This window comes from Lampetra planeri, unplaced genomic scaffold (assembly GCF_965212315.1).
Source record: "Lampetra planeri unplaced genomic scaffold, kcLamPlan1.2.h2 scaffold_1400, whole genome shotgun sequence".
NCBI classification, from domain to species: domain Eukaryota; kingdom Metazoa; phylum Chordata; class Hyperoartia; order Petromyzontiformes; family Petromyzontidae; genus Lampetra; species Lampetra planeri.
Window position 1 is genome coordinate 1 of NW_027614121.1, and position 15998 is coordinate 15998.

A 15998-nucleotide genomic window follows, 5' to 3' on the forward strand; every position below is an offset into this window, starting at 1 on the left:
AAACGGGCCGAACCGCTTTGTCCGAACAGCAGCGTGGCGCCTGAGGGAACTCAGCACTTAATACTCATTGGAGGAAGCTGCAGCCAGCTGAGACAGCACGCACTAACACATCTAGCTGCTGACACACACACGCACGCACACACACACACGCCTATAACCACAGTCAAACGTGCACACACACTGTACCCACGAGACTAACGTCAGCAGCTCGTACCATTGTACCCGAGCAGCCATTAAACTGAAAATTCTCAGTGCTCTGTCAGACTTGTCACCCACCGGGACACGCACAGCTATTTCTGGCCACAAAGTTGACTCAGCAACTTCTTTGGGGTCACAGGGATTTACACAGGGCTATTTTTCTGTAAAAGAGAGCGGCCTTCAGCCGGGAACAGACACGCGCTCTAATCAGCTCTGACACTCGGTCCATCAGAACTTACTGAGAGGTTTGAGGATGCTGTTGCTGGCCTCGTCGTTATTTTCCGTGTCTGACTTGTCAGAGGTGTTCTCCATCAACCTCTCCTTCCTGTCCTTGTGGCTGGTTCTTCGACGGTGGCGTCGGCGACGTCGATAGCTCTTGGGCACACGGACGCCGATGTAAACGGTGTGGTGACCTGCAAAGAGGCAGAAGGGCTGAAAATCTGCACGGAACACGTTCAGCTCCAGACAGCGATTCAGGGATATTACTAGATTTGTTTACATTCATAACTCAAAACAATTTACTCCAAAAAAATCTATTCATATACACTTTATTTTTTTATTTTGTTTTATTTTATTTTATATATCTTATGTGGTTGGTTTTTTTTTTCATTTTTTGTACTGTTTTTCAGACAGATCAAACATGGTTTTCAGCCCTAAAAAAGGGTTAAACATGTAAATTAGGACATTTTACATTTGAATATCAGAGAAATCTGATTAGAAGCATTAAAATAACGGGAATCTCCATGTGAAGTTTCTTCCCAACTCAATCTTCTCAAATGACTCAACCAGGGAACATTGTCACGCATACAGAGCAGGGTTATGAAGGTCCCAGTACACTGTCAAAACAAATATTTGGACAGAAGAAGAAGAAGTAGCACGTAGCAGTGAAGACGCCACAACCAAAACCCTGTCATGCATGTTGGCACAAAACCAAGAGGACGTGCAGTTTTACACGACGTGGGACAGTTCAAGGTCAAAAACGACGTTGTTTGAAACAAACTTCAATCCTAACTCTGCTCAGTATTTTTAATTCCACTCCAGAACAAAAGGCTCAATGAGACGTGTTTCAAACGGCTCTGTTTGGAGCAGGCTGGGTGATGCTGAGCCGGTCGCCGCTCAGCACCCAAACAGGAAGTGTCTGACGAACAACGACCGTTCTTGGAGCACAAGAGCGTTCGTTATTCCCTTGTAGCACAACGCCTTGTGTTTTAGGGGCTCATCTAAATTCGCTCACTCCGAGGGGTTAAAGTCGAGAACAATTACTGAGCATCAGAGATGAATACGTGAACACTCACTCAAAGTCCGTTGTAACATATAATCAAGAAAGCTGAATGTTTTATTTGACAAAAATGAAACAGGGAATCAAAATGAATATATTTATATACAGTAAATAATATACACACATCCACAAAAATATAATATAATATAAAAATGTACATTACAATAGACCTGTATATGTAAAATATAAACATATAAATCAAATAATATATATTCATAGAAATAACTGGTTGTTATTTTCAACTGTAAAATTAATACTTTTGCATTTTATTTTCACAGTTTCTTTTGATTTGCTTAATAGCACTTTTAGCTTGCTCACAGGATTTAGCAACTGCAAAGTTAAAATCTTCAATAAGACAAAGTGATTTTGATGACGGGCTTTTACGTCTTTTATTGTAATTGTACTGGTGGGTAGGTTTGTTCACGGTTGTAGGTTTGTTTCCAGCCTTTCTATGAATGTTCTGGACAGTTCAGCAGTTGAACTAAAACCAAACCACAGGCTATGTTTTTCTCACGTGCTCACGAGTGTCTTCTGATGACCTTTCATGGAGTCACATGACATTCGATGAGTGAATGACAGTAGTAAGGACATCGCGGGGACGCTGGGGATGGGGTGAGGGTGGGGGGCATACAACAGACGTGCCGCTGGAGTCAGCACCAGCATCACCCACATGAGCAGCACTGACAACTCGGCTTTGGGTTCAACAAAGATGGCACCTCTCCCGTGTTTATATGACAACACACAAACACAAGATCAATGCGCCGCTGCTGCCTGCAGCCCCCACAGAAAGGTTTCATCTTCTCCAGACAACGACGTCAAGTCCCAGCCCAGTCACACTGGCGCGTCGTACCACAACGGCCTCTTTAAAATGTCATTTTTAACTTATTTAACCTCAATCCAACCGATGAACTCTGTTATGCAAATTTATAACCTTCAAATGTCACTATTTGCATGAACATATTTTCACGTATGTTTATTGTTTTAAATCTGGTCAAGATCTAGGACGTTTAGAACAGAGTTTATTGTTGTAGCCGTAAGATGGATGATTGCTCTTTTTGTTTTATTTTAGCTCATTTAATTTATTTAAAACATGCACACTTATACTTTTACTTTACTTATACTTTTCTTATATATATTGAACATGTTTTCTTTTCTTTTCTTTTGTTTTTCTTTTCAATTTAGCACAACTCGATTTCTTTCTTGCTTGGGTGGAACTGGAACAAATTATAAAAGTTATTCTGAATCGTATTCTTTTGCAAAAATTAAGTTAAATTGTAGTTACATACCTAACGTTTTGTAAATGACAGTGTTGGAAGAACTTTGACAGAAAACAAACATGGACGCCGAAGCAGATGCCCGGACGGAGGGGATGAAAGAAGATGGGACGGTGCTATTAAGAGCTGATAGATGAGCAATAAAACCAGCGTGAAAACATTTGCACAAGCCTACGGGCAACAAGAAAAGAGGTGAGAGAAAGGAGGGAGAGAGTGAAGGAGGAGGAGGAATTAAAAACAGTCAAGTCAGGGAGCTGGAAAAGGAAGATTTGCACTCTGCCAGAGCAGCTTTGTGAAACGACTTCCTCTTCTTTTTCCATGTGGGTGAAGTTCTTTTGCAAGCGGCCAGTGAGCGCAGACTGAATTAAATACAACCCTTGTGCCGGCTGGGAGGTTTGTCGAACTCGCCAGATTTCTGAGGAGAGGCAACGCCGCGGCCGGTTGCCCTGGCAACGGCACTGCTGGCGCTTGTCCAGACCAGTGGGGATGATGGCGATGGGCCACGGTGACAGCGCACTCATACCAAACAGCTTCGACAATATGGAATTATGGATCCATTGTTGGATTCCACGTTATTCGACGACGTCTGTCCTTTTTGTTGACTCACTCATGACTCAGCGCCACTGAGATTCATCCGTGTGAGTTAAAGCAAACCTCAGATTCTTGACATGAGACGACTATTTGTTTTTTGACAACTTTATTCTTTTGTTTCTCTATATTCTAACATAAATTTTAGCATTTTATACATTTTCAAAACGGGTTTGTTCCTTCAGTTTTAGTAGAATGATCAGTTTCCATTCATCAACATTCAACCCCAAGTGAAGGGACACATCTTGTAGAACACAGTATTTCATCTTTTAAAACTCTTTTAAAACTTGTACTCCTTGGTTCCCAGTTTGAGACTGCTTTTATTGTTTTTATTGTTACTGTACTTTTCTTCTATTTTTTATTTTAAGGTGTTCTATGAGTACTGCTGAGTTACACCTTCACTTTTGAATACGTTGACTAATATTTGCACCAATATACGATTTTTTCCGTCCGTTCACTCAGGTCAGATGTATGAAGGTAAATTTGGCTAGTTTGGTTAAAAGGACTGGACACGGTTTCATGACAAATTGAATTCATACGTACACACACGTATGCCACACGGCCCAAAATAAACTCCATTTGAAGTGTCAGAATCAGTAGATAAAATTTAGTAGCAATAGATGGAGTTGACTGAATAAATAGGCTAAGAGAGTAATTCCAATAAAGTTAATTAAAAACACAATGTACCTGTTTCACCAGTTGAATTAATACTTTCTAATCTAACTGTTGGTTGAGTGAGAGTCACGTCATTACTTTGATTACTACATAACACAAGTATCTGTGACTGGGTCTGACGGTATTTGGCCAAAGAGGCACAGATAAAGGTCACATAACTTCATGGTTTATCTTTAGCGTTATCAGTGGCAAAGGTCTGATATTTTCCTGAGTGAAAACATGAGCTAATCAGTGTCTGACAGAGATAAATGGTCATGAACCATTCTATCTGGTGCAATGTGAGAAATGTCCTGCTACCTCATCTCTTTTTCTTTGGATCTGTGTCTCTTTCAGAAGGTTGTGAGCGCTCAGTGGACACATGGATGCAGCTGGACACACACACACTCACACACACACACACACGCTCAGAGGAAATCAGAGAACGAAACAGGGTTCAAGCTGAGGTGACACCTGAAAAAACTCCAGCAAAAGAGACACTGCTGGAGGAATTCCAGTTTTTGTCTGAGAGAGGAACGTTATGTGCTCTGCATACCTGACGTCCACCAACAACCTGATGTAGATCATCTACGCAACATGTCTCTAGAAACGTCACTGATTTTAGTTTGGATTTGTAACATTTTGATCACCGCGCTTTACATTCAGTTCATTTCGATCAGATCTCAAGTGTTTGTGTGTGTGACGATTTTGAAAAAACTTCTTGAACTAATGTCAAAACTAATAAAAAAAGGAGAAAGATTAAATTAAAGATTAAATTTGCAATAGGAAAGAAATCAGAGATTCTACTGACACTTATAAGATGTATAATTTCAGAACTAATCTCCAGATTTGGATTGTGAGAACAATCCTCTGATGACTACGCTTCGATGAGACGACTGCGTCCACAACTACTTTTAGCCAGTTTCTGAAAAATGGGCACATTTGACTGGACTCCAGACAACTACAGCTATGATAGACTTAACAGACAAAATGTAAAATAAAGGATCTTACAGGAGCTGTTGCCTTTTAATCATTTCATATCATAACATCTGAGAATACAGAAGTGAAACCGTGAGATTACGCTCATGTCATTTTTTTAATTAGTGTCACCGACAACAAACAAGCTGCCGTTCGACGCCAGAAAACGTGTGCGGCCAAATGTCATCGGCGTACGAATGTGAAACATGAGGCGTCATGTTCAGACGGCAGCATGAGGCTTTAAAAAACAAAATCAACCACTGACACAATTTGATTCGTTTGACAGGAAGGAAAAATGAAGAATAAACCACTTTTTAATTGAGTTTCCCAGCACAACTAATCCTCGGCGTCTGCAGCTCCTCCCTGATCTACTCCAGGTGAATAATCACACGTTAAAGTTGTTTCAGTCGAGCTGGTGTGTGTTTGTTGTCCTGTGGCTCTTTCAGGGGATTAGTGAGGTAAACACACAATCGCATGCTCCGTGTTCTACATCTTTGTCGTGCCAGCTCGATAAGCAGGTGACCCCATCGTGCCCCCGTTAGGAGACGCCAGAAACTTCCGCCGTTACGTATTCATCTGCTTGCAGTTCAAAACGTCTAAACTGAATGAAGGACTGGGAGAAAAAAATCCAGCAAAATCAAGCGTGGTGTTAATTTTATAGACAATAACTCAAAGACAAAAGGTGTAATTTAACTACTGGTGGAACATTTCCTGTTTTACTCTATCTATCTATGAATGAGTCAGCTTTGAATTTACTTTGAATTTACTTTGGGTACGCCTTCTTGTGGCGTTCATGGCAAAAACTGATGGAACCTTAAGTGGTTAAAGGAATGGAAGTGATAAATAAGGGGAAATTTGAAAAAAAAAAAAAAATCATCATCATCCCACACGGGCGCACGTACCTTCTACCTCCTCTTCATCACAGATGTGCTTGAGTAAGGATGCCCCTCGGTCCAGGACCGCCTCATCCTCCATCCTGTAGTAGTAAAAGAGGAAGAAAGACTGCTCACACCGTTCCTCCAGGGACAACGTGGAGCCATAGCGTCTGGGCTCGTTCACCTGCAGTAAGTTTGGACTGGGACTGAGTCGGGTGCTGCTGGTGGCGCTCATCTCCACCCTCACTGACGCCCTATCTGAGCACCTCGGAGCTCGGCGTGTGACAATGTGTGTCGCCCTTGAGGAGGGCAAAGTGCACAGCCAATGGGTACTGTGTAATGGACTTAATCTGCAGAGGGGAGGTGAGCGAGAGGACAGGAAGTGTCTGCTAATAGAATGGGATGAATTACGGGCGGCGGACGTGCAAACATAAATAAAAACAAAAACCCGTCTGAACCAGTCCAAGTCACAACCTGGTGACGAGTTTAATTACCAACGAATCTGATTGTACTGGAACAAATCGTAGCAATTAGAGTCTAATCAGTCTCACGCCCACACACACTTCAAAGCCTCTCCATCTGGTCAGTAATGCCGGTAACCGCCTCCCCCGACTCCACCACCACCCCACCCTGCACTGAAGAAACAAGTGGGGCATCACATGTCTGTCTACTCATCCGCCTTTATAGGATTACGCCAGCTTTACTTAAATGACAACACAGATACAAGCCAGTAACAGCGCCCACAGCTCTTCAGCACAGCTCGCTGCTCGTCCTCACCTCACACAGGCTCCTGACATTTGGTGTGGGTGGCCGAGTTTCATCACAATATGCGCTGTATTATCACATGACGACACTCTGTTGAGGTTCTGGGTTGAGGATGGACGAGCTGATACTCAGCTTTAATCCACCAACATCCTGTTGCAAGTAGTACTGGAAATACTTCAGGTATCCATCTAGAGCAGGGCTGTCAAACTTTTAGATTTCCAACGTTAGTTCTGAACATTTGATTTGATTTGAACGTTTAGTAACGTGTATCTGGAACTGGACAATATAAGAGTTCATTTTATGTCAAGATCTTATGTTTCCATGTGTGTGTAGTAATTTAGACCTGAACTGAATCACCACCACACAAACTAAAGAGGAGCAATGATAGAAGAGACATCATCGATTCGTTCTCACTGAAACGCTCCAAGAGGAACAACGGTTTCTTTCACTGAAAAGTTACAGTTGGCAGTTGACTCTCTGGATCGAAAGGGATCACATGACTGGGTTTCAAAATATTCAAAATATATGTGCTCCGAAGAAATACTATCAGATGATATGATAATACATTATTTGTACAGTATAATTATAGAAATATGTTCAGATTCATTCATACTTCATTTTACTGTATAATAATAACAATAACAATAATAATAATAATTGTTATTATTATTATTGTTGTTGTTGTTGTTGTTACTTTAGTTTTAGCAGCAGTCGTTGTACTTGAAGTTGATAGATTATACCTCAAGAACAGGAGTAAGAGTAGGAGTAGTACGACCACAAGTACTATGAGGCTTGGTAGTCTTGGGACTGGTAATTGGAAAGAAAGAGAAGTACATGGAATTAGAGTTGCAGTTCTTTGAGTGATGGAGACAGCTCAGGTTTCCTCTGTGCGTCTCCCAGCAGCTCGTCCTACTTCCTTCATTGCCACCTATGGAACGAGTGTGGACATAGCATCTCACCCACCTCCACTGCAGTATTCATCTGTACTTTGGTGTGTTTTTTTATTTCCGTCACCCTGTTTTTACTTTGAGGGAATTTAAAACTTGAGCGTGAACCTCCTGCGGATGATTTCCTCAAATCAATTTAGTTCTGATCTAAAACCAACAGTCTGAGTAGTTGGCAGCGTTTCTGGTTTTGGACTTTGTAGTTTTATTATGCGACCAAAATGATGATGAGCTTCAGCCGCAAAGATGAAGTTGCATTGTACATTAAAAATTCCATAATCTTTTTACAGGATTTGGACAAGAAGTCACAAAAAACTGATATATTGATTATTGTACCAGATGTTTTAATCGTGCACATGACGACGATGTAAAAAGAAACAGGAATACAAACACTGATGTTAGAACTAAATGTTACTTCCTCTGCTGACGTGTTTGGTCACCAGGGAAAAAAAACAACTGGGCTGAAATCACAGAACATGTGAGTGTTTTAAAGTGAATTCAGGTATTAAATAGCACCAATCTACATCTACTGTGGATTAATACAAATTCACGGAGGAAAAGTTGTGGGACCTTCAACATGATTGTTATTACAGGTAGTTTCTGTTTCTAAATGCGCAAAATATTCTCACAAAATGATCTTAAGCTCCGGCCATGAGAAAACATTAGGGGCTCATAAACAAGTTCAATAAAAAAATAGATAAAAAATAAAAATAAATAATAATAAATGCTTTATTAAATTATTAAATATTGAATTAATATTAATATTATTTAATTATAGAAATGCATATTTTGCTATTAAACAAAATGTAAGAATACAGATTAGTTTTTAATAAAAAATCTATTTAAATAACTGAAGTGTTGATAGTTTTGATCTCGTTTCCTTTTTCTTTTTCAAGACCACATGAAACTTTGTTTTACTCCCTTTTACATCTTTTTTAGTTGTTGTTTTTTACAGGCAAGGGCAGCTGGTGCCTCACTCATTCATTTGTTCTTTGGACCAGCTGATAAACTGATGACATTAATTCTACCAACGTAAATAAGGGAAAAAAGACTTACACATAATAACGTGTATAGATATGTTTCTGATCCTTTCATCAGTGTGTAAAGTCGTTGGTGTGTTGATGATCAACCCAATTTCTGTACCAGTAACCAAAGCTTGACACTTGACAAGCTACTATCTGTTGCAGATAAAGCATCATTCACTGTCTTTGCAGCGTGCGGAGGGTTTGTTCGCCGTACAGGAGTTTATGCAGTGTGTTTCCAAAGCATGGAAACATCCCACAGCCTGCAGGCACCGACAGACTGCGTGAAGAAATGTGTCTACCACTTGTGTTTCTTCTATCAATCATGTTCAACGACTTGTGTAATGAAGGAAGGATTTCACACTACAAAAGAATATTGTTTAGTGAATGTGTGCGTTACAGTACAATGGTTTGCAGTGAATGGGACCAGCTGACCACACTGACCCTTCTTGTCTTTCGGACAGAGATGATTGACACATGTGATGTTGTTTCATTTTATTGTCAACTAGATCAATGTTGGAAGTAGCCGTTATCTAAACTCAGTCTGTGGCGCCATGGACATGTTGGTGTTCAGCTACAGTTTATAAAAGAAAGCTACAGCACAGAACTTTGAGATTCTGGTACACAATGCATCGGGAGTCAGAAACAGATTGTTCATTTATATTTGGATTTTTGCAGAAACTGCTTGGTGATAAGTTTCCATCCAGGGTGAAAACTGGAAAAATGAGGGGTTTATTACCTGATAACATGTGTTGGAAATGTGGAACAAAGGTAGGGACTTTCCTTCATGTGCTATGGGAATGTAGTCAGATCCAACCATTTTGGATGAAAGTAATAGAGCATCTGGAGAAGGCTCTGGAGATAAAGATACCCTCACCAAGTTTATGCTTATTGGGTGACCCAACACAAATAATGGGAGTGTCAAAACATGACTTTACAGTTATAAAGGTCAGGATGGTCACAGCAGCCTGAAATATCCTCAGGTTATGGAAAAGTACATCCCCACCAGACTAGTCAAAAAAAATGGACTGAAGCTATGACAGAGATAGTGGCGTACGAGCAGACGCTGGCGAGAGTTAATGATGACGGAGGGGAAGAGAGGGGACCATGGGACGGCTTATTTAATACACGCTTGTGAAAATAACAGCTGTTATATAACTAAATAATCACTCATGTTAGGGTCTAATTTGAAGGTGTGAATTATCCTGTGTTGGTACCATATACCAGGGATCCACTGTAACCCCCGTGCAACTGAGCTGTCTGTGTAATGTGTAAAATCAAAATAAAAATAAAACTTGAATAAATTAGTGTAAAATTGCATATGTCGACATTTTCTAACACCTATGGGTTATTTAGAGTAACCAGTTAACCTGGCATGCTTTTTCTTGAGTTGGGAGGAAGCTGGAGTACCCAGAGAGAACTTACACAGCCATGGAGACAGCATGCAGACTCCACATAGAAATCCAACCAGAGGCCACTGTGAGGAGACAGTGCTAACCACTGTCCCACCGTGCCGCTCTCAGTGTTACTTTGTCTACTCGGTGATTGTTCTGTAAAATGACGATGAATAAAAAGTGTCCGTAGACGTTTCAGTGATGGTTTTACTCATCTGTTACCCTGCTAATCTGGAGTTTACACATAAATAGAAAGTAATTACACTGACATTTGTGCCGTGTTCAAGATTAAACTTTAACATGGTCAGACTTTGAATGACCTTTAAGGAAAGTCCGAGGGCTTCGTCGACTCTCAAACGATACGTTAGACACAGGGGCGCTGACAGCAGGCAGGTGGACCAGGGCCAGAAGTGGTTCCTCTAACTGTTAAATCATCTACCAGTTGCCCTGGTTACATGTGTTGTGTATGATTTGTCAATTTCACTTCAGATGAAGCAAAGTCAGCCTCACTTGGTCTGAAAGCTCCACTTTAAGTCACATGTCTCCGTTATTTACCACTCAGAGCGTCGCTGCTCCTGAACAGCACCTGATCTTCATAATGAACAGCTGCAGACAGTGGTGGGTTGTCGTGGATCTTTCAAGTCAGACACAGTGAAAAGAACCTTTGTGAAGCCTGTCGATGCCACTTACTTCTTGCTGCTGCTCATCTCTTCGGGTTGCGTGTGATAAATCTCCTTACTGAAATGTGCTGAGCAGAGCGGATCACTGGAGCGGAGGCTGATGTTTGACCTGACAAGGTAACATAGAGAGAGTTCACTGCTCCCTGTGAACGCACACTGACACGATCTTTCAGCCACAGAGTCTCCTCAGCTCGATCACACTGACAACAGAACACACACCTCAGCCAGTACAGTGTTTTACCTGTTGCTGTCCAGACATCAAGCACAGGATCTCACACACTTTATGCAAAACATACAGTATATGGACATAGACATGAAAGTTATTTATCCTTAATATGTTATTTGTATTCTATGATAAATGTCTGCCACCTGACACCAGGACTAGGGAGTAACTAATTTCATGTACCTGCTATGTAATCTAAATTTAATAAAATACATGTGATTAAAATATGGTTACTTGTGTCTGCAAAAGACGTTTTTTCTATAATTTTATGTTCCGGGTCAGTTTCTTTGTCCTGGTTCAGTAATGATGTTAACTGACTGTCGAAGTCAGTGTTGATGCTGCCAGAAATTCAAACACTGACACTTCTTAACGTCTGACACAGTTGAGAACATTCATTCAACAACATTCAAAACAAATCAGAGAGTTACATTACTTTGATATAGTAGCAATTCTGTTACATTTTAAACAGGGGAACCATAGCACCAGCAAACAAACAAATACGATACAGCTGCTGAGATGAAGACAGCACAAGTCACTTTCACCTGCAGGATCACAGATTAACAGTAACAGGATCAGCCAACCTGAGCACTTCCTCCAGCTGCGTCTTTACGCACTGAACACCTTGTCACGCCGTGACACGTTCAGACTGTGTGAGGCAGCATGGCTCAGTAAAACACACACTTACACACACACACACACACGGTTTAAAGTCCGGAGGACTTCACACACACTGAGGAAAGTGAGGGCGGAGCAGGAGGGAAGAACTCACCGCCGTCTGAGGATCTTTGGCTCCGTGTGTGTGTCACCGCCTCGGTGACATCAAGGTGAAGAAGTCGACGCTCACCGCTCCGGTAAACTTTGTATCTGACGGCTGAGCGATCTGCTGGACCATCCTTCGTCCTGTGAAGGCCACTCCTCCTCCTCCTCCTCCTCCTCCTCCTCCTCCGCCAACTATCATCACTTTCTCTGCTGAACTCAGTCACTGTACTACAGTACCCCCCCCACCTCCCCAACATGAGTCTGCAAAGTTTAAATGGATGTCTGCAAGTAAAAGTGTGCTTTTAAAATAATAATAATAATGATAATAATAATAATACATGTGTATTATTTAGAAACGAGTCTCACTTATTTCATTTCGAATGAATAGAGCTCTACATCGTCGAAATAGAAAGCAGGAATGGGCTCAATCATTTGACAACATGGTCTAAGTTATTCTGACCCTGATTAATAATCAATCAATCCAACTTTATTTAAACAACAGCTTCGAATAAATTCGACTCAAATCGATTTACACCTGACTGAAATACGGAAAGATGTAGGGAATTCTTTTACTGCAAGAATAAAGTGTTAAATGGATCAAAAGGGTGGATGATAAAAGACCACCATACTTCGTCAAATATCTAAAGTTGTATCGATCATTCATTTCATGATTTGCTAGTTCGTCGCATTCGAATATTTGCCAGGAATTCAGTACTTTTCTTCAGGACTGTTTCTTTAGTTTTCACACGCTGGACTGTTCCCTACCCTGATGTTCACCTCTGATCTACAGCGCCACCTGATGGCGAAATATGAACTTCTTGAGGGCTCTTCCACGAGGAATAAAAATGCCAGTAAAATGATCCAAAGGGTGCAGCACCCTTTGGATCATCTATCTATCATCTATCTATCTAGATAGATAGATAGATAGATAGAAAGATAGACAGACAGACAGACAGACAGACAGACAGACAGACAGACAGACAGACAGACAGACAGACAGACAGACAGATAGATAGATAGATAGATAGATAGATAGATAGATAGATAGATAGATAGATAGATAGATAGATAGATAGATAGATAGATAGATAGATAGATAGATAGATAGATAGATAGATAGATAGATAGATAGATAGAGCTGATACCTGATTCTTTTTGGAAAGTGAGAAGTTATTGACAAAACAAACGGAGCAACACGACCTCTGATGTCAGCTGAATTTAACATTCTCTGCGTGAACTCGCTGACCTCAGTCTGATTGTGTAGCTGGTTTCTCATTTCCCAATTGCTTATAAGAACTTGAACAGATGATTTTCAACAAATGTTGTTGTTGTTGTTGTTGTTTTTGATGAATCCATTCAACTTGCACCCCCCCCCCCTCCCCCACCCCCCAAAAAACAATGTTTTTACATTTACAATTTACATTTGATGGAGGTTTGGGTTCCCCAACCCCCCCCCCAAAAAAAATCCATTTCAAGAGTTTTTGTTCATCAGCTGCACACATATGTCCTTCATAAAATCCAAATGCTGACATTGATTAAAAGTGTCAGAAAAAGATTGATCATGTCCATAATAATTACCATAATAAAGATGGTGGCGGCATCAATTATGATGATTGTGTAATGTCTTTAAGTGCTTTTACCTTCACCACTTACATTTTCCACAAGTGGAAATTTGTTCTCACAACAATGTTTGATGTTTTTATTCATAACACAAAATATTGTGAAGCGTAACATAAGTATGGCATATTTGAGCCGAGTGAGTCTGAGAAGGAAAAGTCCCACATCCAGCAGTGTATAAAGCAAAACAGATGCTGTTTTACACATTTAAAAGCCGGAGCATGTCAGCATTTCCATGTTTTCCATTTTGTAAGATTTATTGGAGAAAGAACGGTTGACCTCGAAGGTCATGGTTCCCCGGGTTTACTTGAAAGTCCAGTACCGTGTATTTGAAGTGATTCTTCCTTGAAAAGAGGCTTGAAGGGATGCTGGCGCTGGTTTAGGTTCAGATGAGTTCTGGGTAAATATCTGATGCTGCTTTGATTTCCTGCCAGCTCAGGCTTTTGGGATATTGTCGCAGGAAATGTGTTTGTGCCTCTCTGAGGTTTATCGTAGGTGACTGGACTAGCTTGGTAGTCGAGGGGTGTCCGTCCCCGAGCACACAGCCGTCAGCGATGGCTGTCACTTCTCCGGGTCATCGTATGTACAGTACGTTGAGTATCTAACATCCTGGATGACTGACAAGCATCGCCGACGTGTTCCCATCCCCTGTGAGGTTCTTCAAAAGCACATCGAAACAACGCTGTGAGTCATTTGGTGAACATGAATGTCAGTTCAGCAATAGATACTTTTCTTTGACTGTGGGTTGATGGGTTTTGGGTCATACCGTTTGGCAAGAATTCAAGATTAGAAATCATCTGACTCAGCTCTATCCTTGGAAATGAGGATCTTTCTTTACGCTGGAGGTGATCATGGATCATCTCTTGATGAAAGCAAACCCACAGTTTTTTCACGTTACCGGATTCTGTGTTTCACTGCAGAACAACGAATCTCCACATCTGTCATAACATCCCCAGAGCAACTGTCAATCATGATGTCACTTCCCTATTTTACAGCATCAAATAACTAGCAAGAAACAAACAAACAAACATAGACGGTGTCTATGAGTGTATATGTCAAGATGCTGATTAAAAGCTTGATAAGTTCCTGATGATAGGGTCAAAAAAAGGTCACCCAAAATCCTCCTTATGTGTCACATCACAATGCCACAGATGTCATCAGGCAGAGGGATGCTGGCATGTTGCAACCTGGCATGTCAACAAAGCATGAGGGTGTCAAACAGAGATGCTCCCGATGCAGCCTTGTTCTGATGCCAAGAAATCCAGAATTATGTTTTGGTTTATGAATGCTGCTAGCCCCCCCCTCCTTTCATTTTGTCATAAACTACAACGAGGTCAGATGTTGGGTGACACACATTCACCTAATGATCGAGTTACACAGAATTCAAAAAAGGTACAGGTGGAGCCTGTCATGTTTTAAAAGAACCGTATGAATTCCTGAGCATTAAAACAAGGAACAGTTTGTGCAGGAGGGAAAAAATGATGTTTAAAGAAGAAGTAAAAATATATATTAATATCAGAACTGAACTGAATGGGAGGTTGGTATCTTTATACATAACTTAAAAATTAAAAAGTCATACAGGGATTTAGTCATAAAATTAGGGGAATACTGGGGCAGAATTTACATTTTCCATGTGAATTTAGGACTACAGCAGTCCTGAATTGCCCCCTACAGTCCAGTTTTTGCACTGCAAGTGCGACAGAAATGACTTCATTGGGCAGACAACCGTTTATAACTATAACGGTGTTTGTGATTAATTTTATTTCGAATTTATATCATCACTATCCTATTCGTTTTAAAACATGTTATTGTTAAGCCTTTGGTATTCTTTCTATGCATGATGCAAATGGTAAATTCTTCCTAATTGATGTCAATGTCATTCCCCCGAAATTAGGTTGATAGTCCACCAAAGAGGTTTGCAATAAAAAGAGGTACGTTTATGAGGACTATATAAAATCGCAATGAATCAGAGTGGCACGATTGCATCAGTTGTCATAGTGACACATCTTCTACTAGATGCAATCTCTGGTAAACGGCTGCTTGCTGGCCGTACAGCTGACACATCACGTAAAGTCTCGCGAAATTATCAGCAGATTTAAACAAAATGTTGTAACCTGCCGATTTGTTGGGTGTGTGAAGGCCATGGTAGACCGGGCGTAAGATGGAGTGGCTACTGGAATGATTTTGGAGTCAACTGGCTGTCCTGACGGGTGTTTGTGCTATCCACCGCTAGCTAGACCTAGCTAGCACCTAGCGAACTGAACACAGTTAGCCGCTGGTCACATGAAGTAAAATTGACCGGAGGGAGGATGGCGGAGAGGGATACACCACCGGGAGATCTTCCGCTGCAGTCAGAAAGTCCTGGAATACAAAATTCTTCAGATGAAAACGGACATGTTGACAGTCCAGATGAGACTCTCTCCCCGACCTCGGTGATATACTTCAAGGAGGCTTTAAGCTCGTCTAATTTGAGATTTGGGAAGACAGGATCGCTGTCACCTACTCCTCCTCGACAGTATGATTTCCACATTGAAAGGATCGACTCGAAACGGAGAAGTGAGTTTCTAACAGTCTGTAAATGTCTACACAGCTCATCGAACAGCTGACATGTGGTCATTCAACCATCAATTGTTCCAGCGCTGCTAGCGTGTCAGTGCAGTTAGCTAACTTGCTTAACTTTCTGCCTCGTAACTGAGGGAATGTGCTGCTTGTGACGTTAGGTGATAAATAACTAGGGTCGGTTGCTGTTTC